The sequence below is a fragment of the Mus musculus genome, chromosome 15 (assembly GCF_000001635.26).
Source record: "Mus musculus strain C57BL/6J chromosome 15, GRCm38.p6 C57BL/6J".
Lineage (NCBI taxonomy): Eukaryota > Metazoa > Chordata > Mammalia > Rodentia > Muridae > Mus > Mus musculus.
The window spans coordinates 100,899,744-100,924,194 of NC_000081.6; the positions used below are offsets into that span (position 1 = coordinate 100,899,744).

General features: G+C 47.7%; 1 protein-coding gene and 1 long non-coding RNA gene across 12 annotated transcripts in view; one reads left to right on the plus strand and one right to left on the minus strand.

Moving 5' to 3' along the window:
- The window catches only part of Scn8a (sodium channel, voltage-gated, type VIII, alpha), a 176,076-nt gene that overhangs the window by 29,881 nt on the left and 121,744 nt on the right, over positions 1–24,451 (plus strand). The window lies entirely within an intron of this gene.
- On the minus strand, positions 5,396–22,666 carry Gm52176. Its single transcript, XR_003951486.1, has 3 exons — positions 22,451–22,666; positions 16,701–16,809; positions 5,396–15,725 (listed from the first exon to the last, which is right to left on the minus strand). It is a non-coding gene; the product is annotated as a predicted gene, 52176 (long non-coding RNA).

The window sequence follows — 24,451 nt, forward strand, 5'->3', positions numbered from 1 at the left end:
CCTAAAAGCCTGGACAAGTCGAGGTCTGAATATTGGATTGAGCATTGCTGGTGAGCCTCTCAGTGGGTAGAGCTAGGAAGACACAAGCCAGATTAATGTCCCTCCTCTGAAATGCCTGGGGCCAGAAGTGTTGTAGAGTTTGGACTTCTGGGCTTTGGAATGTTTGCATATAGCTAGTGATATATGTCTTAGTTACTTTTCTTTTGCTGTGTAGAGGCAGCATGACTAAGGCAACTTAGAGAAGAAAGAGTCTATTGTGGTTTATAGATTCAGAGAGTCAGGATCCATGGCCATCAGGGCAGGCAGCAGACAGGCAGGCATGGCTCTGGAGCAGTAGCTAAGAGCTCCTATCTTGAGTCACGAGTCTGAGACAGAGACACTGCAAATGAAACCTCAAAGCCCCTCCCCATGGCACACGTCCTCCAACAAGGCCATGCCTCCTAATCCTTCAGTGGTGGTTTGGATATGCTTGGCCCAGGGAGTGGCACTATTGGTTGGTGTGGCCTTGTTGGAAGAAGTGTGTCACTGTGAGGGTGGACGGTAAGACCCTCCTCCTAGCTGCCTGGAAGCCAATCTCTTGTTGGCCTTCAGATGAAGATGTAGAACTCTCAGCTCCTCCTGCACCATGCCTCCCTGGATGCTGCTATGCTCCCACCTTGATGATGAGGGACTGAACCTCTGAACCAGTAAGCCAGTCCCAACTAAATGTTGTCCTTATAAGAGTTGCCTTGGTCATGGTGTCTGTTCACAGCAGTAAAACCCTAAGACACCTTCCCAAACAGTTCCAGCAACTGGGGACCAAGTATTCACCATTGGGACCAATGTGAGCTTCTGGAGGCCAGTCACATTGAAACAACCACAATATGTCTTGAAGATGGGCCCTCAGTCTAAACACAAATTACATGTGTTATACATGCACAATTTGCATTTAGCCTGGAAGTTTTACACCAGGTTTTTAGTGCACTTGTGTCTTGACTAGGATAGGCCTTGTGTTGGATTTCCCAGGTATGGTATCATGTTGGCACTTGTAAAGTTTCAGATTTTTGGAGATTTTAGGTTTTCAGACCAGAGACACTCAGCTTATGTGTGTTAATCCTGGTATACATGCTTATTTAGAATCGTTTCTGCATCTTTTGCTGTCTCTTTATTAAGCTAGGAATGGGTTTATGCTATAAATCTTCTCCACATTGTAACCTTCACATTGTCCTTCCCTCTTTGCCTATTTGGCCATGAGAAAACTGCCCTTACCACCCACTATGGATGATAGAGTTTTACTTATATATTCAAATACAAACACATATAAAGCTGGTTCAAGATTGCTATTAGACCCTTGTGAGCAACAAACTTACCAACCACACTGCAGCCTGTATAAAGTCTCAGGCTGTCTAGTTACTAGGTACAGCAGCATCGTCCAAGGTTGCTTAGGTATCTATCTATCTCTAGGTTACTAAGGCATCTATCCCTGTTACAAAGTTTATGTCATACATTTATAATGCTACATTCTTTTTCTTTTCCAGACAGTGTCTCACTACATTACCCAGGTTGGTCTTGGGCTGCAGGTATGCCCACTGTGCCTGGCTAATATGTTAGAGGTTTTGTTTTGTTTTGTTTTGTCTGTCTGTTTGTTTGTTTGTTTTTTACATTTTATTAGTTCTTTGAGAATTTAATACATTTTGATTATATTCTCAGTGCCAAACACTTCCTCCCAACTCCGCCACCTTCTCTACCCATGTCATTTTTGTCATCTTCCTCCTCCTCCTCTTCTTCCTCTTCCTCCTCCTCTTCTTCTTCTTACTTTTCTTCTTAAAAAAAAAAAAACAACCCACATCAAGTCCAATTTGTTCTGCCAATATATACTTGAGTGTTTTGCTACTCCCTGGAACCTAATCCACCTATGAGGAGTCACATCCATAAAGAAAATCCTCTGTCTCTCTCCCAGAACCTATCAGTTGCCAGTCGCTCCTCAGCTAGGGGTAAAATTTCATGCCCGCCTCTCCTCAGGATGCCAGTCTTACAAATGCTGTCACAACCACTGAGTATATATGTGCAACTGCCCTGTTGTATCGGGAAACCACTATTTCCTTATGGTCATCTATCACTCCCAGCTATTAAAATCTTTTCCCCCTTCTTTCACAATGATCGCTGAGCCTCGAGAGGAGGTGGTGTGAATAGATGTCCCATTTAGAGGTAAGTGGTCCCCAGTCTCTCATCCTCTATTCCCAAATGAGTTATGGGTCTTGGTGGTAATCACCAACTATTGCAAAAAGAAGCTTCCCCGATGAGGGCTGAGAAAAGTAACGACCTGTGGGTAAAACGAGTCATTAGGTATTGGTTTAATATCATGTCCATCTGGCAGAGTAACTGGTAGGTCCTCCTCTGTGGCCTATGGCCTATGTAGCCATGGGTTCTTAGTCCCAATAAGAGAACCAGGTATGGGTTTCATCTCACGGTACAGGTCTTAAATCCCATCACAAAGTGGTTGGTTACTCCCAGAGCATTGGTGCCACCGTTGCACCGGTGGGCACGTCTTGCCGAAGTAGATCATTTTCATAGCTCACGAGGCACAGCTGGGTAAAGTTGGCCATGACTTTGCTCCCCCCTGGTTTCTTGCCTGGCACTAGGAAAGCCAATGGCAGGGATGGTGCTGTTAGGTCACCACATCTTGGTTTCTCTTGTTCCAGAACTCAAGTGTATGGTGTCTTCAGCAGCAGGGCCTTACTGTCAAGGTTCTGGAGAGCAACCAAGAGCATTGCCAATAGCCTACAATGTTGTGTGTGTGTGTGTGTGTGTGTGTGTGTCTATGGGTTCTTGCTGTGCAGGAACCCCAAGAGTAGTAACTGTTCCTTGTTCCTGGCACAAGGACCCTTATTAGACTCTTTTGTCACAGTCTGCATTCTCTCTTCAGATCCCCTGACATCCTGGTGAACTTTTACAAACCTTATATATGTAAGGTTCACTCTTCCTGAAGTACAACTTTATGGCTTTTGATATATCTCTCTGGTAACATAGATGCCCTCCGTTTTCTAAAGCCTCAGTTTTCTCATTCAGGGAATCGAATTTGTGGTTGTGATTTGTTCTGTCTACTACTGTTGTTATAAAAGGAAGTAAGATACTAATCATTACAACTTAGTGTGCATACAAATAAAAAATGCTTTTATACATAAAACATGAGTATTTAACGAGGGGATGGGTAATTGTGTGTCTTGAATCAATCTAGAATAACCTGGAAGCAATGTCTTTATTTATTTATTTATTTATTTATTTATTTATTTATTTAACTTGGTTTTTCGAGACAGGGTTTCTCTGTATAGCCCTGGCTCTCCTGGAACTTACTTTGTAGACCAGGCTGGCCTTGAACTCAGAAATCCGCCTGCCTCTGCTTCCCAAGTGCTGGGATTAAAGCCCTGTGCCACCACCGCCCAGTGGGAAGAATGTCTTAATGAAGCACCAATTATCTTGATTAGTGGGAAGACCTGCCCACCAGAAGTCCCGCCTGCTGGGGGGTGGCAACATTTCCTAGACAGGGGTTCTGAGCTGTGTAAAAAGCCCCTGAGTGCCATCAGGTGTGCTAGTCTGTTGTTTTTGCTCTTGGCTGTGGATGTCATGTAACGAGTTCTTCCAAGCTCTTATGACTTTCCTGCCATGAGGGACTGTAACTTGGAGCTATGACCCTAATAAGCTCTTTCCCCCTTAAATTCCTTTGTCAGAGCCATAGCAGCAGGAAAAGTTAATTAAAATGTCAATTTTAAAAGTCAGAATGGCTAATTAAATAGTTGATCAGAGTATAAAATGTCAAGCAGTTTTTTCCTGCCTATGTAAAATTTGGCTTTTGAAGTGATTGCTCTGTGCGAGGCATTAAGTTTTGCTAGTAGTGTGTACAGAGAGAAAGAAGATCCTGGTTAAATCTGCAGAGGTGTTTGTGACCTCATAGCCAAGTTTCCCTAAGGGCGGCGCGAGGCAGCACTTAGGGATAGGTTGGATTGTGTTCGGTTCTTTAGTAGCAAACTGATCTGTTTGGGGGCCTAATTTATAAAGGCATCTGTCTGGCAACACAACATGGTCCGACTGCCCAGTTTCTCAGGGCCACACGGGGATACCCCACATTGGTCTGAAGGAAGAAGGCCTGGGAGACACCATGGATTGGCTACTTTGAATAATTTCAGTGGGCTTTGGGGCCCAGGGGTCGTCCTGGGTGGCCTGCTTTGCTCAGTGCAGACTGCATCTCAGCGAGGCGCACCATTAGCCATTACTTTAGCCTTGTGATCAGCGATGCCAAGAAATCCAAGAAAGCAGAGAATGCCAGCATCACCTCCCCCCTCAACCCATGAGCCGCTCCTCATCCACTAGCTGAGTGATTCAACGGGTTATTGACTGCCTACTCGAAAACAAGGATTCAGATGTACAGAAGAGAGGTCTGTGCCCTCGAGGGGCCCATGGTATTCAAGAAAAACAGATTCATTCACCCACTGGGCGAACATTTATTAACCACCTACCGTATTTTAGGCACTTGGCTAATCTCTGAAGGTACATTTTAGTCACACAGATGAGATGTTCATAAAGGAACAGTTAATATTTAAGCAAACACGTGTTTTCTCTTTTTGCTCTGGATATCTTCTCTTCCCCCTCCCTCCCCCATCATCCCCTCTCTTCCCCCTCCCTCCCCCATCATCCCCTCTCTTCCCCCTCCCTCCCCCATCATCCCCTCTTTTCCCCCCTTCTTCCCCCATCACCCCCTCTCTTCCACCCTCCCTCCCATCATCCTCTCTTCCACCCTCCCTCCCCCATCATTCCCTCTCTTCCACAACTCCCTCCCCATCATCCTCTCTTCCACCCTCCCTCCCCCATCATCCCCTCTCTTCCTCCTCCCTTCCCCATCATCCCCTATTTTCCCCCTTCTTCCCCCATCACCCCCTCTCTTCCACCCTCCCTCTCATCATCCTCTCTTCCACCCTCTCTCCCCATCATCATCCTCTCTTCCACCCTCCCTCCCCCATCATCCCCTCTCTTCCCCCTCCCTTCCCCATCATCCCCTCTTTTCTCCCTTCTTCCCCCATCACCCCCTCTCTTCCACCCTCCCTCCCATCATCCTCTCTTCCACCCTCCCTCCCCCATCATCCCCTCTCTTCCACCCTCTCTCCCCATCATCCTCTCTTCCACCCTTCCTCCCCCCATCATCCCCTCTCTTCCACAACTCCCTCCCCCATCATCCCCTCTCTTCCTCTCTCCCTCCTCACCCTGTCATGTGCAGCCATCGTTTTGGATTCAGGGGAGCTGGAGCCCAGACTTTTCACACTATGAAGAACCTGAGTGGAGGAATCTGCACACAGATTCTCTCTAAAGGGAAAAAAAAAAAAAAAAAAAAAAAAACCTCAGAAAACCTTTACTTAGTCGGTTGAGCTTTTCATGGTTGCTTCTCACAGCATTGGCAGGAAGTGGCCAGGAAGTGGGGAGATTAGAGGCTCTGGGGCACACTGGAGGCTGTGAGGACAGCTCTACACGGTTAGGTTTGCTGTCAACAGACTGCCTGGATACCCTCCCTTTTCTAAAGCCTCAGGTTTGTCATTCAGAGAATTGAATTTGTGGTTGTGATTTGTTCTGTCTACCACTGTTGTTAAAAAAGGAAGTAAGATACTAATCATATAATTTAGTGTGCCTACAAATAAAAAATGCTTTTATATATAAAACATGGGTGTATAACAAGGGGATGGATAATTGTGTGTCTTTGTTTGTTTCTGACATTGACTTCAAGAAGTGAGACCCGAGAGCCCTTGTCTTTGTTTCCGAACAAATGTCTTCCTAATGTATGGCTGTAATGTAGTAGCCGGTTGTTTTCTGATACTTGCTATTTTTAATAAATGAGTCTTGGGATTTCAAGGGCAATAACTAAAGAATATTTTTTAGTTTTCTTCAAGATCTAGGATGCGTAGTATATTCTAGGCACTCAGCTACTATTTGTTAGTTTATTGATATTTGTTGACTGTTTAACATACCCAAATAAGCTTCGAAGACTGATTCCAAAGCAGGATGTATTCGAGTAAGTGAGAGGTCTGTGTGTGTCGAATGTGGTTATCGTGAAGCTGGGAGCATGGTCCTGACGCAGGCCCTAAGGCACTCTAAGTTTCCTGTGGGAAGCAGGATAACTAGCCAGTGGGAGAATCTGAGGTAGTAATGAAAATGGGGTTTGAGCTGATGGGCTGATGAGGTGGGGTGGAAGTGAAGGTCATATTGGTGAGGCTTAACAACTTGTTTACAGTTTTCAAGTGAGCTGTGCTGTATAAATGGGTCCTTTGCAGTTGAGGTTTCCTGTTTACAAAGCCCTTTCCTCCCAAGAGAGACTATCTCTTAGGCCACCGATGCTACCGATGTCTCCAGTGGTATAATGCACGTACAGTGTTGCAGGTTTCCGTGTTGGCTTTTGGCAGTTCTGCAGTCGAGCTGAGCGGACCAGGGAGATTGATTGGCAGCCTATTATGGAGTCCTGCTGAGATTTGGGTTATTTTTCTTGAGAAAGGTAAAGAGGATTCTTCTTGACGGGAGAGATGACCGTGATTCCATGATGGCCCCCTCTCCTCCTCCCCCCACCCCCCCCGTAGATGAAGTAGAAGGTACCTCATGTGGGAGTAGTAGTTGAGTATGGGAGTCAAAGGCCTGTTTGTGTGCTCAGTGATTTGGTATTTCTCTTGTCCAAGAATTATGGCAGCTTGGCAGGTTATTCTACCCATCATTCCATGCAAATCCACAAAGCTGGGTAGCTTCTGAAGAGAAGAGGTTTAATGTTGTACACCAGGAGGCTGAGGGTCCAGACGTCACAGCACACGCCATGCTAAGGTACCAAGAGCTACTTTTCCTGAGGGAATGTCCCTGAAACTTGTCAGGCAGCAGCACAGGAGCCAGACTGTGTTAGTGCCCTCTAAAGGTCTCTACACCCCAGCGGCCTGCTGACTTACTGCTAGGCCCCACCTTATAAAAAGTCTCTTTACCTCTTAACAGCCTTTGGGGTGCATACTCAGACTAAAGCGTGGACTTCCTTCCACCTCATGTTAACTTAGTTGCATGTTAGTAACTGCTACTCACATACTCAGTGTTAGTCAGTGAGTGGACAAGATAAGGTAGACATGTTTCTTTCTCTTGAATTTCAGGATGAAACCTAAGTGAACACAGAGGAGTGTGTGTAGCTTGTTTGGATGAGCAGTTAGAACACATAGCTACAATAGCCCCCGTCTGGTTACTTACTACCTGTCTGGACGAGCAGTTAGAACATAGAGCTACTGTAGCTGCTGTCTGGTTACTTAGCTGTCTGGTTACTTACTTACCTGTCTGGACAAGCACTTAGAACACATAGCTACCATAGCGGCTGTCTGGTTACTTAGCTCTGGTGTGGAGCAGGGGCAACTCTTTGACCTCAAAATTAACATCAGAAATGGTTGGTTCAAACTTACAGGGGCAAATTCTGAACATTGAGGAGTTTTGTTGAAATGGGCTGCCTCAGGAGGTACCGTGATCTGTTGGCCATAGGTAGTATGGCAGTGGCTTTTTCTTGGCGATTCATGAAGGAATATATCTTGAGTATTTCTGTTCTGAAGATCTGAGATCTCAGATGGTCCCAAAGTGTTAAAATGGAGCTCCAAAAACTTTTCGATTCTAGGGTGTTTTGTATTTTGGGCTTCTGAATCAAGGATGCTTGGACAACAGAGTCCTTCGAAGACACACTAAGTGTGGAAATCCCTGGAATCTGGAACACTTCCGTTCCGGGTGTTCCACATAAAGGACACTCGCCTGCACACAGGTATCAGGTGAGCGTTGGGCAAGGAAAGGGTCACATTCTCGGTACTGCTGACTTTTGAACATGGTGATTTGGTGATGGGGGTAAGCTAAGCATTTTAAAATGTTTAGTAGCATCTCTGCATCTACCACTTGATAATAGTGACACTCTCCTAAGCTGGGACACTCCACAGCGGCATCTCCAGATAGCATTGGTTAGTTAACCCTGAGAGATGAGACCCAGAGACAACTCTGGAAATGGACATTTGTTTTGGGGGAGGGGTGCATCGTGTGGCATAGATTATTAGCATATGAGAAGAGATTTCAAGGCCTGTGTAATTGGGGTGGTGGTTTTCTGTTACACTCCAATTTAGGGAGACTTTCAGGGGTCCAGAATTTTCAGGATATTCGTGATGTTGGTAAGCTTGAAAATGCTGGCTGTTCTTTGTGACTTTTTTCTGGGCGAGGCTCATGGGAGAGTGGGGAGCCTTAGACAAGGTCTGAGCAGAGGCATGCATCCTACACATGAGGAGCAGGTGACAGCCAAGCTTGACTGCAGTCAGGGCAGACCCAGAGGTCCTGCCCCTCCAAGCTGCTCTGTCCTGCTCTAGCCTGTGCAGCTGTACTGGGGGAGATGACATGTTTCTGGGGAATTTGTTAACTCATCATGGCCTGAATTCTTGTCTTCTTTGTTTCCGAGGTGCAACTTGGCCAAGTTTCTTAACTTCACCATGCCTCATTTTATTGGTTTTAATTTTTAAAAGATTCCAGGGATGGGAGGTGATGGCTCAGTTGGCAAAGTGCCTAAGGACCTGAGTCCACCCCCAAAACCCATTTAAAAAATTTTGGTGTAGGGACATACGCTTATAATCCTGGTGCCAGCGAGGCAGATACAGGTAGAATCCTGGAGTTTGCTGGCCAGCCAGCCTGCTCCCTCCCCCTGCACACACCCCCATACCACCTCCCACCCACCCCCAGATAAGGTTTCTCTGTGTATTCTTATCTGTCAAAGAACTCGCTCTGTAGATGGGCTGGTTTTGAACTCAGTGATCCACCTGCCTCTGCCTCCCAAGTACTGGGATGCCTGTTCAGCTAGCCTACTTGAGGAGTTTCAGGCCAGTGAAAGATCCTAACTGAAAAATTAGAGTAGATGGCTCTGTGGAACAACACCTGAGTTTACCCTCTGGCCTCCACACTCAGACATATGCAACCCCCCACCCACCCACATACACACATGCACCTATACAAAATTTCATTAAACTGTATATAATGTGGAACTGATTGTTTAATTTAAAGCATATTCATCATCATGTAGCCATTCTACAGTCCATCTCCAGAGCAGGTTCTTCTTTCTCATCTGCAACCCTATGTGTCTTGGCCACTCCCCAGTTGTCTCCCTGCCCCTCTCCACCTGCCACTTCTATTGTCTCCCCACCCCTATCCACTGGCCACTCCCATTAGCTCCCCACCCCATCCACTGGCCACTCCCATTGGCTCCCCACCCATCCACTGGCCACTCCCTGTTGTCGCCCCCGCCCCTCTCCACTGGCCATTCCCCATTATCTCCCCACCCCTCTCCATTGATCACTCCCTGTTGTCTTCCCACCCCCTCCACTGGCCACTCCCTTTCTCCATTGATCACTCCCATTGTCTCCCCGCCCCTCTCCACCTCTCTATTTTGTGTCTTTACAAAATGGCTCTTCTAAGAACCTCATATAAGTAGAGTCACAAAGCAGCATGCGTTTAGGGTCCACCCATGTCATGTAAGGTGTCAGGCTGTTCTTTCTATTGTAAACAGATGCCATGTTGTCTGTCCCTGGACACTGGGATGCTTTCAGTTTTACGTGATTATGTGAAATGTTGCTGTAGTGCTAGGCTTTGTTTAATTTTTTTGGTTTTGGACAGTTGGGTTCTGTTTTCTGATGGCGATGGAAACTGAATCCCAATGCACTGAATTTATGCATTTGTTTCATTTGATGTGAAGTGGGGGAAAAAAAAAAAGGCTCGTTTGGTTTGGCTCACGGTGGTGCTTCCAGAGCGCTGGGCACCGGCTTGTGCTGAGTCCTGCTCTCTTTGGTTGCTTTTACCTCTTTTACATTTCTCTGCCCTGATGGTGAATCAAAACCAAGCAATGACTAATAGATTTTTTTTTTTTTAATTTCTGCCACTTCATGTCCATCCCAGGACTGACATTTTCCCAGTGTTCTGTGTGTCTCCAAGGGCTCAATAAAAGCTCTGACTTGTTCTAGTTCTCTGCAATGCCCTTCACTGAGGCTCGCTGTCAACACTGTAAGATTGTTTCTTCTAACAGTCTGCTAATGGCAGCTTGCTACACATAGACCCCCTGAGGTCCACAGAGCAGGATTTTGACTCATCTGTCATTCAAAGAGACTACTGATAGCCTGAGGGGGAGATTCAGACACAGTTGGTGAATTTTGTTACTTTGTTCCTGACTCCTGCTTAAACACCCAATCTCCCTCCCTCTGTGGGAAGGCATATTTTTGGCTGGCCCTTTTCTCTTTGTGCGGTGCCATCTGTCACAGGGGTCATTGCTTAGAACCTGGCTTCTTCCCGGCTGGAGCAGGTGGTCACAGCCAGTGGCTATTGACAGAGTTGGGCCTTTGGAGCTTACCAGTGTGCCCCCCACCCCCCTATGCTGTGAGTGTGGTTGTTACCCTTCAGAGGAAGAAGAGAAAGCTGAATAATGCAAAGCTGATTTTGAATTGTTGATTTATTCTTGTGTTCCAACTACTTGACTCTTCTTGTCTGTCTGTCTGTCTGTCTGTCTGTCTGTCTGTCAGCCTGTTCCGCTGGACCCTCAGACCGGGTTGAAAGAATGCACAGAACACAAAGAAAGCAGTGTCTTTGGCAGTTCTGGCTAACATAATCGCTCAGAAGGCACTTGGCCTTTGCTGGAAGGGACAATCTTGCTGGAAGGACCCCGGTTTCAAAGTCTTATTTAAATGGAGTGTGTCTGCAGCTACTCGGGATTCGGGGCCTGACTCAGCCCAGCGCTGAGTCACTGAGCCGGCTTCATTCATGGATCATGTGCTCTCACACAGCTTGGTGGCAGAGGGGAGAGAATTACTATTTTCAAATGTTCCTTCCTGAGGTAGCATGGTCCAGAAGTGAGCCGAGAGACAGGATGCTGGAGTTCTATTCTTGGCCCAGCTATGCACCTTCAGCAAGATACAGCCCCGCCTCCCGCCATGTTAATATGGAAGGATGGGAACCTAAGTTAAACCAGCAGGGCAGGGGAGAATAGGAGAGGTTTTTAAAAGGTTTTCTCAGAGAGATTTTGAGGAACCGGGCTCCCAAATCCCTGTCTCTCTGGTGCGCCAGTACATTGTTGCCATATGGTGCTCAAAAGACTTGGCGTGGGGAAATAGTGCGACCTTGTCCACAGACATACTCAGCATCCTCAGACTCTTCTTTTCACACCCTCATGGCATCCCATAGTTCCTGCACTGCGTGTGCACTGTGTGTGCATTTGTGTTCTAAAAAGCACTAATAGGAGCTGAGAAACTAAGGGTGCTTGCTGCCCAGCCTGATGACCCGAGGTGATCTCCAGAATCCACACGGTGGAAGGAGAGACCCAGTTCCCACGAGTTGTTCTCTGACCTCCACATGTATGTCATGGCTTGTGCATGAACACACACACACACACACCTTTTTCAGAGCAATGATTTATAGGATAAATTACTGCAAACATTAGTATATTTATATATTGTATAATCTAGGTGGCTGAAGCCAGCCTGACCCAGAGTCAGGTGTTACTGGTTTCTCGGGGCCTCCTTAGCTCTGTGTGTTTGCATGCTCTGCCTTCCCTAGTTGGAAAGACTCGTATGTCTAAACTGAGAGCTGGGTGTGGTCCTGCCTCCCATCTCTCCTAATTCCCGGAGAGGTGAAGTCTTTCCTACCAGGCTGTGTCGTCCTTCAGTTCACGGCACAGCACTTCTTTTTCTGACACTTGAACCGCAGTGCTGAGGTGTCTCTAATCTTTGTTTACAGAGTTCTCTCATTTTTATTATGAAATATTTTAAGTGTGCAGATAAGCATAGAGAATAATTTATGTGCTTACTATTTTGATGAATAAATAATTATAAGTATAACCCCACCTCCCCACCCCCAAGCACCATGTCTAATGAAACTCCTAGCCATTTTGAACAAACTTTTTTTTTTTTTTTTTGGCAAGGTCCTATTGCAGAAAACCTGATTCCCTGTAGCAAGTGTGCTGTCCATGTCCTGTACATGCTGTCTGGTGACCTAGGGCAAACTGTTTCACGTCCCTGAGTTTTATGTTTCTCACCCATACAGTGAGAATAATAACAACACCTGCCTGTCTGGTTACTTTAGAATCAATGTGGCAATATATGTGGTGCTCTGCAAAGCCCTGTCTTATGCATTGGGCCAGTCCTCTCTACAGACAGGTGACAGCAGTGACCCCAGGTTGTGGGGGAGGGTACTGGGGATGGGCTGCTCAGGAAGTGATGGCTGAGTCTCAGGGCTTTCTTAGCCTGCTGAAAGTCTACCTGTACTGTGCACATGTGTGTGTGTGGGTGCATATGTATAGTGTGTGTGTGTGTATGTGCATGGCATGTGTATGGGGTGTGTGTGTGTGTGTTGTGTATATATGTAGTGTGTGTGTGTGCATGGTGTGTGGTGTGTATGTGTAGTGTATGTGTATGTGCATGGTGTATGTTTATGTATATGTGTAGGGTATGTATATATATGGTGTGGGTGTGTGGTGTGTATGGTGTGTATATATATGTGTGTGTGTGTGTATTTGTGTTTGGTGTGTAGTGTGTGTGGTGTGTATATGTAGGAGTCCAGAGATATCTGTTGTTTCTTACCACCACTTGGGTTGTTTTGTTTTGAGACAGGGTCTCCTATTGGTCTGAAGCTTACTAATGCAGTTAGGCTAGCTGCCAGTTAGACTTTGAGATCTGCCCATCTCCACTCCCCAGCAAAGGATCACCAGGGCACACCACCATCCGTGTTAGCATTTGTTACTGCTGCTGCTGTTGGTTTTGAGTCCGAGGTTCTAGGGGGTCTCCGGCACTCATCTTCTGACACTGGCAACGTGTTGTCCTTTATTAACAGACTTCCCCAGCCCTTGCTGTTTCCTCCCTTGAGATGAGGAAGGCATTATCAGAACTGTCGAGGAAGACCTCTGCAGTGGTGCCTTATAGTTGGAGGAGGACATTGGGGTCAGCTAGAAATACAGTATAGGCAATTGGAAGGAACAATGTGGGGAACCAGCAGATAGAACGTTACAAGGAAGTATATCAGGAATAATGGAGAGTCTGGCTAAGCGGCCTGACAGGACCCTTGCTGTCACCTGGCAGATGGTGGAGGGAAGGAGCCTGGTCACATCAAGGGATGATCAGAATGAGGACAGGGAGCCTGGAGCTGACCTAGCAAGTTCTTTTGCTGAAACTGGTTTTTAGGGAAGTGCAAAGATGGATTTTACAGGTAATTCAGAAGCCTAAAGTTTGGTTGAGCCATGAATCTTTGTTGCATGCTTGCACATGTCTAAGAGGAACTCTTCAAGTCAAAAGCAGAAGTTAAAGGTGATTGACAGCTGCTGTGATGACTCACACCTGTTATCCCCACATTCAGAGATGCTAGGCTTGCAGAGGACAGGAGTTCAAGACCAGCCTGGGCCACATAAGGAGAAAACCAAAACCAAACCAAACCAAACCAACAACGAACCAGATGATAGCATGTGCCATGTATATAAACCCCCCAAAGATGCTAATTATACTTTAGGACCAAGATCTTTTGGATATTCACACAAAAGAAACTTCTTCGAGCAGGCACAGGACAATCTGGGTGAGAAAATCTGCAGTCACATGGCTAGTGACAGTGCATAACTGGTGGGGAACAGAAGTTTGCCAGGGGAGTGGATAAATAACAGTGGAGTCCGTGAGTAAGCCACCACCATGCGAGAGTGCACAGGTTTGATGGAGGCGTGTCCTAAGAATTAAATATCAGTCAGGGTTGGACAGGATACCATCGAATGAGCAGTACTATGTATCTATACAGCTTCAGGGAGTGTGGTGAGCATTACCTGTGTTTCCTGCTTCTCCAGAGGCTGAGGGGGACTAGCTTGGGACAACATAGCAAGAGCCAAGACACACAGAACGGCCATTATACCACATATGGCTCATGTTGCTATGGTGATACCATACCAGTGAGAGAAGATGGGGGATTCAGGGTGGAGCTGCTATTTAGGACGTGGAGGTGGGCTGAATGGGAGACGGCTGGAGAACACTGTCTGCTTTGTTGGTCCTTGAACAATCCATAAAACGAATTAACAAAAATACTCAGAATAGGTGTGGAATGCAATTTAGTTTTTTACTGTGGTGTTTGTGGTACTGGGGAGAGGTCTCAGGGCCTTACAGTCTGCCAGGCATGGCCTTCAGTGAGTTATGCTCTCTGTGGTCATCATTTTTAGAGTTAGTGGTAATGAGAGAGAATGAATAAATAAGGTAACAGATAGCCAGGCGGTGGTGGTGGTGCACACCTTTAATCCCAGCACTCGGGAGGCAGAGGCAGGCGGATTTCTGAGTTCGAGGCCAGCCTGGTCTACAGAGTGAGTTCCAGGACAGCCAGGACTATACAGAGAAATCCTGTCTACAAACAAACAAACAAAAATATAAGGTAACAGCTCTGTAAATGTTAGATTCACAAATGATTCCTTTAATTTTTCTAGTTTTATGTAATGAAATGTGTTGTTCTTACCACTAGGAAACATGGCAGTGTCTCTGTACACGTTCAGAAAACACCAAATTAGATAGCAGAGTAGCTCAGCTCCTCAGAGGTTTCTCTCCAGCCGGGACCCAAGAAATAATTCCTCGACTAGTAGTAATTTTCAGATTTTAATTCGGTGAGCGCTTTATAGTCCCGTTGCATTAGCTTCCTTTAATTTATTTAAATCTAATTTTAAATAAATGAGGGGGATTTATTTTATTAAACATTAAAATTAATAAAATAATTGCTAACTTAATAAGGGATGGGGGTTTGGGGGGACAGGAAGGGGGATATCATTTGAAATGTAAATAAAGAAAATATCCAATTAAAAAACAAATATAATTAATAAAATTTTAATTTAAATATAGCTAGACCTAGAGGGAGAACTGCTAGGGTTTTTAAACACAAAGAATACTATTTCGGATTATGAAAAAAAAAAAAGTGAAAACAAACAGTTTGGAAGGCCAGCCGCATGGGTGGCGAGTTACCTGCCTCCTTGTTCAAAGACACACATTGCTCAGAGGCACGCGGGCTCGCCTGTGCTGTGCGCCTTATTCCGTGGGCTTCAGGACCGCGTGCTGGTGGAGCAGACTTCCTCCTCTTCCTGTTACGGAACACCCCTAGGCCCCGCCCCTAAATCTCCTAACGCTGCCGCCCTTTAATACAGTTCCTCAGGTTGTGCTGACCCCCAGCTATAAAATTGTTTCGTTGCTACTTCACAAGCGATTTTGCTGTTAAGAATCTTAACGTAAATACCTGACATACAGAATATGTGATGTGCGACCCCAGTGGGGTCGTGACTTACCTCACTGTCTGCCTTACGCTTGATTGGTAACTCACCTGCCTCCGCCCCCGCCCCCACCCTGACGAGGGCAGGATGCAGAGGGTTTATACCATAGGAAGTGGCTCCCCTTACCTACACCTGTCCTGTAGATGGCGCTAGGAAATGGTCCTCGGGTGAATGAAAAAACGAGTGAATGAAAAGTCACATCTGAAGGGGACCTTCTGGAAACTGAGTCATCCGATGGGAAATGTTAAAGCAGGTTTTCCACTCACTCACACTGTAATGGTGATTAGGGTCGGTGACAAGGTGTGAGTAGTTCTCTTTGGAGCTCTTCTGGGAGGGATCGAGGCGCTGGGCTCTCACTGCCTGTGCCTGGAGCTCTTCCGTGAGGGACTGAGGTGCTGGCCTCTCGCTGCTGTGCCTGCTGGAAATATAAATGAGGAAATGAAGGACTCGGGCAGGTCCGAGGTGAAGAGCGATGTCTACATTGTTTCTCTTTCCTTTGTCTTAAGTGTTATTTAAAAATCTTACTTTAAATAGTGGGACCCATCTTTTCCTTTACTTCCTTCTTTTCTTCTCTCCCTCCCCTTGTCCAATTTTTCTCCCTCTCCCTTCCTTCCTACTTCCTCGCATCCCTTCCTCCCTTTCCCACTTCCTCTCTTCCTGCCTTCCATCCTACCCGCCTGGAGATTGAACCCAGAGCTTCTTGCTTGCTAAGCTTTAGCTGTGCCACAGAGCCATATTTCTAGCCTCTGGCAGTGTGTGCGAGTATGCATGCATGTGTGTATAAGTGTGTGTGTATGTGTGCGAGTGTGTGTGTGTGGGTATGCGAGGTGCATGCATGCATGTGTCTGGGTGTGAGTGTGTGTGGGCATATGTGTGCATACATACATTGTATAAATGTTTGTGTGCATGTGTATGGGAATGCAAGTGTGTATACATGTGTGTGGGGGTGTGCTCCAGTGTATGTGCCTGTGTGTGCGCATGTATGTGTGCTAGTGTATATGCATGCATGCATGTATGTGCATGCACATATATATGTGTGGGTGCATGAATGTGTATATAGGCCCAAGGTCAATGTCAGGTGTCTTCCTTAATCGGTCTCCACCTTATTTTTTGAGATACAATCTCTCACTGAGCCTGAGCTTACTGTTTGTCCAACAAGCCCACATACCCTGCCATCCTCACCTCCCCACCTCTGGGACTACAAGTTCATGGTGTTTCTAGATTTTTCACATGGGCGCTGGGGGTCAAACTAGGTCATCTCCCTAGTTCTGGCTTCAGAACTTTTCTCACAGGTAAACTCCCTGGATACTGTTCTAACAATCCAGTTTTATAGATGCCCCACGTCACATGTAGATGTGTACATGTACATGTGGAGACATGTAGAATGGCTCACCGCACACTCCTGTTTGTGGTAGGGGTAAGTGAGTTGCTGGATCAGCTCAGCTGTCTCTGTCTTCTGTCCAGCAGTCTCAGCAAAGGTGGCAGTTCCTGCTCAGGTGGGGCTGCTCCAGTTTGGTGACAACAGATAGCACATTGCCAAATCACTGTTCAGTTTTGATCATAGAGCAGCAGCTCTCAGCCTTCCTAATGCTGTGACCCTTTAATGCAGTTCCTCATGCTGTGGTCACCCCTGACTGTAAAGCTAGTTTTGTCTCTACTTTATAATTACTTTGTAATTTGTGTCTGCTATGAATCATAATGTAAATAGCTGTGCTTTTGAATGGTCTTCGGTGACCCCTGTGAAAGGGTGAAGGACCCAAAGGGCGAGAACCACCCTGATAAAGACTAGGCTGTGATGGTATGGGAAGGGAAAGGTCAGAAATGTGCGAGCCCTTATTGCCTTGGCTGTGGAAGATCTCGAAACTGTTGGATGTATCTCATTTTTCTTCCTCACAAGTAATGATAGGCAGAGTATTGCAGGGGAAAGGAGCACACAGTGTAGGGGTGAGAGAGTGCGGGGGTGAGGGTGTGCAGGGGTGAGAGAGTGCAGGGGTGAGGGTGTGCAGGGGTGAGAGAGTGCAGGGGTGAGGGTGTGCAGGGGTGAGAGAGTGCGGGGGGTGAGGGTGTGCAGGGGTAAGAGAGTTCAGGAGTGAGGGTGTGCAGGGGTGAGAGTGCAGGGGTGAGGGTGTACAGGGGTGAGAGAGTACAAGGGTGAGGGTGTGTAGGGGTGAGAGAGTGCAGGGGTGAGGGTGTGCAGGGGTGAGAGTGCAGGGGTGAGGGTGTACAGGGGTGAGAGAGTACAAGGGTGAGGGTGTGCAGGGGTGAGAGAGTGCAGGGGTGAGGGTGTGCAGGGGTGAGAGTGCAGGGGTGAGGGTTTGCAGGGGTGAGAGTGAAGAGGTAAGAGTGCAGGGGTGAGGGAGTGCAGGGGTGAGGGTGTGCAGGGGTGAGGGTGTGCAGGGGTGAGGGTTGCAGGGGTGAGGGAGTGCAGGGGTGAGAGAGTGCAGGGGCAAGAGTGCAGGGGTGAGAGAGTGCAGGGGTGAGGGTGTGCAGGGGTGAGAGAGTGCAGGGGTGAGAGAGTGCAGGGGTGAGGGTGTGCAGGGGTGAGAGAGTGCAGGGGTGAGGGTGTGCAGGGGTGAGAGAGTGCAGGGGTAAGAGTGCAGGGGTGAGAGTGCAGGGGTAAGAGTGCAGGGGTGAGGGTGTGCAGGGGTGAGAGAGTGCAGGGGTGAGAGAGTTCAGGGGTGAGGGTATGCAGGGGTGAGAGTGTGCAGGGGTGAGAGAGTGCAGGGGTGAGAGAGTGCAGGGGTGAGGGTATGCAGGGGTGAGGGTGTGCAGGGGTGAGAGAGTGCAGGGGTGAGAGTGCAGGGGTGAGGGAGTGCAGGGGTGAGGGTGTGCAGGGCTGAGAGAGTGCAAGGGTGAGGGTGTACAGGGGTGGGAGAGAGTGTAGGGGTGGAGGGTGTGCAGGGGTGAGAGAGTGCAGGGGTGAGAGAGTACAGGGGTGAGGGTATGCAGGGGTGAGAGATTGCAGGGGTGAGAGTGCAGGGGTGAGGGTATCAGGGGTTAGAGTGTGCAGGGGTGAGAGAGTTCAGGGGTGAGGGTGTGGAGGGGTGAGAGAGTGCAGGGGTGAGGGTGTGCAGGGGTGAGAGAGTGCAAGGGTGAGGGTGTACAGGGGTGGGAGAGAGTGTAGGGGTGGAGGGTGCAGGGGGAGAGTCTTTGTGACGCACAGGATCCAATCAGAGAATGCTTATGGGTAGGCCCTGAGTATTCATTCAGGACTGAGACGTCATTCAACAAGCAGTGAGAGTCTCAGGGCTCTGAGCAGAAGAGGATGGCTGCCATCAAGCCTGAGTTTGATGGTTGTTTCCAGTTGATTACTGTAGCCCATGAGGCTCGCAGGCTGTGTCCACTCGGAGGGTTAGTCACCTGTCAGGTGGCTAACAGGTTAAGCTCCACAGCAATCCCAGGATCTCAGCTTTAGTTTTCCTGAGATCACCGGCAGCCTCTCCCTGGGTTGTGCTTCCCAGTGTCAGCTGCACTCCACTCCTCCTTCCACCATTATCTCATCTCCTCTCTTCCTGCCTGTCACTGCCAACTAGTGTCAACGGGGACGGGGACAGGGACGGAACTCTCTCTTCTGAGAAAAGAGACCGATCCGTGTGACTCTTCCCCCACTTTGTCACTGGCTGCTTGACACAAGGCAAGTCAGTTCACATCTGAAACCCCAGACACCTTTCTGTGAAGTTTGGATCCATCAGAACTTTGCTCCTTCAAAATTGCAAGTGAGGAAGAGATGAGAATAATGGACGAGAAAGTGCTTTGTAAATGTTAAAGCGCCGTGCAAACATGAGGTCGCATTAATTTGTAGCCCCAGCAGCTGTCTGCAGGGGTTGTCATCTGTCAGCTCAATCCTAAGATACTAACGAGACCAAAATCTTATTCAGCAAAGACCTACCCTGGTTTTATCTTTAAATTTCATTGGTGGTGGTGGTGGTGGTGGTGATGTGTACGATAAGGGGGCAGTCACACACACGTGGAGGTCAGGGGACAACTTTGTGGATGAAGTCCATCCTCTTCTACCTTTATATGAGTTGTATGGATTGAACTAAGGCTTATGTGGCAAGCACCTTGACTTGCTGAGCCACCTTGACAGCCCTACCCTGATTTTTTTAACTGTGACTGTCACATTGGCTTGTGTGCTGCTGTGATTCGAGCAATGTATAGCTGGCCTCCTGTGCATTTTGCCGCATGCTTTGCTCCTGGCAAATGCTGTCATCTGCTCGTCATGGCAACTGAGGAGGAGAAAGCTCCCCTGACCCCCTGGTTAAGATGTCCTCAGTTTTTAATCTTTCCTTGAGTCACCACAGCAACTACTTGGGTGGCCTGTGTCAGTGCCTCCTGTCCAACCTTAGAAGCATGGCTTGGCTTCAGAACCTGGGCAGAGGGGGATCCTTTAGTGTCTACTCATGGATCCCCTGAGATTACAGAGCTGGAGATTACAGTCCTAGAGTTTGGTGGAGCAAGTGAGCCAAACAAGTGGCCTTTATGAGGTCTGAGCCTGGGCCTCCTGGCCACACTGAAGGCTCGGTGGCCTGTAGACTTTGATCTGAAGTTAAATGCTGCTGTAACGCCCTGTGGTTTGGACCCAGGCTCATTTTATGCCAGTGAAACAATGTATGTGACTTGAGTAGCAAAGCTGCCTTTCAGTTCTCCTGTGGTTATTAAGTAAGTCTCAGTCCATTTCTAGAGCCCCTCTGGAGTAGACAAGCTCTTGGCCTCAGTCATTCCCAGATCCTTTATGGTCTAGGAGAGGCTGTTTCTACTGGAACCCTCGGGGAAGGAAGGAGACTGTAGTGTTTCTTTCCTTTAAATACAGAGAAGCTGCCAGTACCTACTGCATTGTGGTGTTGTGAGGATTTCTGGTAGTGTTTCTGAGCACATGCCTTGTCGGTACCAAACTGGCTTTGTGGACAGTGCTGAAACCACCTGCTCTCATGTGTATTGGCATCCATCTCAAGAGACCCTTCCCAGCCACCAGCCATGTAAGCGTTTCTCACTGAATTCTGGAGCAGAAAGGCCTAACTTTTGAACCATTTTGAACATTAGTTCAGCACATCTTGGTACTCTGTAAGAATGCCTTCAGAGCATCCTGAGAGGCGTGGCCCTGCTTCAGCCAGAGAGAAATACTCTTGTCTGATTTCTGTCTTATTTGAAGTGAAGAGGCCACTGAGAACCACAATACAACTTATTACCCAGAAGTCTCCACAGCATGACTGACAGGTAACAGGATATGTCCCTGATGACTGACAGGTCATGCCATAGGAGATGTGCCTGATGTCTGTTTCTGAATTCTCAAGTTTCTAGAGTTAGCCATGATACACACTAAGAACTGCTTGTTGAAGGGATGAATTATTGGACCTGGTCATGGTAAGGGCCAGTTGAATAGTACTAGACCATTGCTGTATGTGTCCATGTGTGCCTGGCTGTATCCTGCATGTGTGCCTGGCTGTATCTTCCAGACATGCCTGGCTGTATCCTCCATGCATGCCTGGCTGTATCTTCCATGTTTACCTGTCTGTATCCTCCATGTGTACCTGTCTGTATCCTCCATGTGTGCCTATCTGTATCCTCCATGTGTGCCTGACTGTATCCTGCATGTGTGCCTGGCTGTATCTTCCAGACATACCTGGCTGTATCCTCCATGCATGCCTGGCTGTATCTTCCATGTTTACCTGTCTGTATCCTCCATGTGTACCTGTCTGTATCCTCCATGTGTACCTGGCTGTATCCTCCATGTGTGCCTGTCTGTATCCTCCATGTGTGCCTGGCTGTGTCCTCCATGTGTGCCTGTCTGTATCCTCCAGACATGCCTGGCTGTATCTTCCATGTTTACCTGTCTGTATCCTCCATGTGTACCTGTCTGTGTCCTCCATGTGTACCTGGCTGTATCCTCCATGTGTACCTGGCTGTATCCTCCATGTGTACCTGGCTGTATCCTCCATGTGTACCTGGCTGTATCCTCCAGGCATGCATGTTCCAGCCTTTATTCAGTTCATGGTTCTTTTACTGAGTTAAGTCATTGCTTTTTCTCCCTTAGGCCTCTATGTTTTGGAATTGGTAATCTCTCCACAGAAGCCAGCTGTGTTAATATGCCAGAGACTAGACAGCTAGTTAGTTTAGTGTCCTGGACTCAGGAATGGAATGGTTAGGGGTGGTAGGTCAGTAAAGGGTTAACCAGACAGATAGGCATGAGTCTCATTGTGTGGTCTCAAGGGCACCTCCTTGGGCATCATTTTTCTCATCACCAACATGGGATAATGGCACTAACCACCTGAGAGGGATGTTGGAGGGTGAAAAATGGGTATAACAGGACTACTAACAGGCTCTCGGGTGTATGTGCTTGGGCCAGGGTTGGCACACATCTTTAATCACAGCACTTGAGGCAGAGGCAGGTGGATCTCTTTGAGTTAGAAGCCAGCCTGGTTTACATGGAGAACACCAGGACAGCCGGGGCTATTTAGCGAGAACCCTCAGCAGAAACCAACACACACATAAAGAGCGAGGCATGGTTGTGCATGGCACCTGTAACCATCCCTCACCGTGTGGGGTGGTCAGCCACTGGAGGGTCACTGGGGCTCCCCAGCCAACAGCCTAGCTCCAGGTTTTGTGAGAGACCCTGTCTCGGGGGTGGGGGAGGGCAGGGTAAGGCTGAAACAGAACTAGCTATGGAAGTGGAAAGCCTGACAAGAGAAACAGCTGGGCTCTGGTCAGCTCGCGGGAAGAGTTGGTGATCAGAGGCTCTCTGCTTCTTTTCACTTTAGCTTCTTCAGCTTCAGTTCGTCCCAGGAATTCCTTGCATCGTGACAGCGAGGCACTTCCTGATTTGGTCCTGCCCTCTCATTCTGTGAAAAGGCAGCGGAGGTGGTTTTGCCTTGCACTAGGGTTACTGCCCAACTTTCCGATGCACTATTGCTGTGGATTTCATACCTGGGAAAGAAATGTCAGTTAACAGGTACCCATGCTCCTAAATGGACCACAGTGTTTAGAAAGTTCTAACTCTCCTGTCTAACGAGATGGCTCTTGAGCCAGAGTGAGACCCGCTTGTGGCTTGTGCCGAGTGTCCTATGCCGAGCTGTCGTGGGAGGGAGGAAGTAGCTGTACTCACGAACAAAGATAATCCTAGTTATAACGGAGGGGGAAGCAGTTTACCTGGAGATTTCTGTTCTGTTCCTCTGCAGTTAAGTCAGCTTGAATCCACGGAGTGTGGTTGGATTAGATCACCCTTCTGACTGAAATGCAAAGGTTCAAGTTTTGTTTCAGCTTAAAAAGACTTAAGTGGTGAAGAGAATAGAGCTCAGCCTGTTGTGTAGGATGCAGGAGCACAGAGCACAGGCATGCCACAAATTTCGGATCGGCCATGTTATGCACATGCGCACAGGTGTCCACGTCACGCACATGCGCACAGGTGTCCACGTCACGCACATGCGCACAGGTGTTTAAAGGCCAAAGTTCCTTATTGCTTTCTTCCTCTCAGTTTTTTTTCACCTTTTTAATCTCAGTTGTTTTTTTTTTTTTTAATTATCTGTTTTGTGTGTGCGTGTTCATGTGCTTCAGCATGTATGTGAAGGTCAGAGACAACTTGGAGGGAGTCTGTTCCAGGCTTCCGTTGTGTGGGTCCCCGTTACTGAACTTAAGTCATTAAGCTTGGCGAGAAGTGCCTTTGTTCACTGAGGCTCGTATCTGGCCCCACCTTACTTTTTGACGCAGGTTCTCTCACTAAAACTGTACTCCCCTGTTGGTTAGACTGGTTGGTGAATGAGCTCCGGTGAGCCACCTGTCTCTGCCTTCACAGTCCTGGGACCTTAAGCGTGGCCGCTGCACCCAGCTTTTACTGAGGTCCTTACACTTGTATAGCAAGAGTTTCCGTGACTGACACATATTCCCAGCCCCATAAATAGGATGATGAATTCCTACCAAGAATCTTAACATTTTTAGGTCAAAACATCCAAGTACTAAATGTACTTATATTGGATGCTTACATGCTTTCTAAGTGTCTCCTGACAGTTACAGGTCATGGGTGTGCAGTTGGCTCTGTATTAGGATTCTTTCAAAGAATTCCAGAGGCAGATGTCAAGGCTTCTTCAGGGAGATGTGCATTTTTAGGTATCCCGGAGTAACTGTCTTAAAAGGATCAGAGCAGACCAGCTGTTGCGAATAAGGGGCACTTGATGAGCCCTGGGGAAATGGTGTGAGGCGGAGGAGGAGGAACAAGCTTTAGTAGTGGGCTCACCGGGTAGGAAGGAAGCCAGTGTGCACAGTGCTCCTGGCGAAGATGGCCTTCCAGCCTGGTAGAGAATCCAGCATTTATGGAGAGGCTTTAAGGGGGAAAAAAAGTTTAAAATGATTAAAATTAAGTGCTGACAAAATTGTTTCGTTTCAGTTCTAGAACTGTTAAATATCTCCAAAAATGAAATCTGTAAGACAGAAAGAAAATTGGCATGCTCACATCTAGTTGTCACTGGAAGGAGGAGGAGCCCAGGGAGCGGGGACAGTGTAAACCGTCCATCTGGCCGCGTTTCTTTCTCCTACGCGAGGAGCCGCCCACCTTCCTCCCATGCGGGGCCACTCCTCTGGCTGATTCCATGAGCTCACAGCAGATGCACAGAGCTGGCTCACCGACAGGCCTGAATACAGCTTCGGTTCTCCTGCGACCATTTGTCTCCCTTTGGTTCTAGCTAAACCTCATCTGAGCTTCAGAACCACGTGGCTGGCTGCCTGTCTGGCATCCCCGTTAGGATGCGTCAAAGCGCCTCAGCCTAGGCCTGTTCAAAGCGAAGCCGTTTTAGCTCCAGAGCTGTATGTCACGTCACATTCCTGTCACCGAGTTTCACTACCTCCTACCCATTTGCCCATGACAGAAAGTGGGGCGTTTTTCCTAGTCTCCTGCCTTCGTACCCTCAGTCAGCTGGCCTGCTCAACATGCCATCCGACTGGTGCTACCTGGTCCAGGCTGTCACCGTCTCTACCTGACTAGCCACACAGCTTCTGCCTGGCTCACCTCTAACCTTGTTCCTGCTCCCTTCATGTAGTCTAGGTATTATTGTTGGGAACTCAGATATTGTCTAAACAAAGCTCGTTAAACTTTGTGTCACGGCTTCACTTGTGGCTGAATGAGGAGGCCCTGAAAAAATATTTGTCCTTACACCCACA